This window comes from Suricata suricatta, chromosome 6 (assembly GCF_006229205.1).
Source record: "Suricata suricatta isolate VVHF042 chromosome 6, meerkat_22Aug2017_6uvM2_HiC, whole genome shotgun sequence".
Taxonomy (NCBI): Eukaryota; Metazoa; Chordata; class Mammalia; order Carnivora; family Herpestidae; genus Suricata; species Suricata suricatta.
The window spans coordinates 82997185-82997966 of record NC_043705.1 but is presented as its reverse complement, the minus strand read 5'-3'; the positions used below and the strand labels follow the sequence as shown (position 1 = coordinate 82997966).

Sequence of the window (782 nt, the reverse complement as noted above, 5' to 3'; positions counted from 1 at the left end):
GCTGTGAGATTAATGCCTCCTTTATCCTTCTTCTTAAAGCCAATGTTGGGGGGTTTGCTCTTCAAGTGAATCCCAAAGCCTTCCAGCTCATTTTCAATTATCTTTTTATGCCCCAAAGGTTTCAGGACATCCAGAACAATCAGGATCAAGTTACATATTCGGGCCACTGCAATGACTTGACGGCCTCTGCCTTTCCCATCCTTGGCACCTTCAATGATACCTGGAAGGTCCAGAAGCTGGATCTTGGCACCTTTGTATCTGATGACACCAGGCACAGTGGTCAGAGGAGTGAACTCATAGGCTGCCACCTCAGAATATACTCCTGCCAGGTTACTAAGCAGTGTTGACTTCCCCACTGATGGAAAGCCCACAAATCCAATTAGAGCATCACCAGTCTTGGTCACATCAAAACCTTCGCCTGGCCCACCACCACCACCACCTTTGGGGGTAATGAGTTCTCTACGAAGCTTAGCAAGGCGAGCCTTAAGCAGCCCGAGGTGGTGTGCTGTGACCTTGTTCTTTTGAGTCCGAGCCATCTTGGCTTCGATCTCGCGATCTTGGCTAAGGTGCTGCTCATGGTGGCGGGGGGTGTAGTGGCTTGCGCACAGATATCTCCCCTCACACAACCGCTGGCAGACCTGCTAAGGCCACCAGGTGCTACTGCAGCCAGAAAAGACATTTTAATTGGACAGTTTTGGTATATGAGATGTCAAGTACAGTAAGAAATAAGTTTAAAATGAATAGATGTCCTACAGAAACTTTTTTATTTATCACTTTTAATT

The 782-nt window shown here is 47.3% G+C and overlaps 1 pseudogene; it reads right to left on the bottom strand.

The window, feature by feature from the left end:
* Positions 1 to 577, bottom strand: part of LOC115293484 — a 31556-nt pseudogene extending 30979 nt beyond the window's left edge.
* Between the last annotated feature and the right edge of the window lie 205 nt (positions 578 to 782).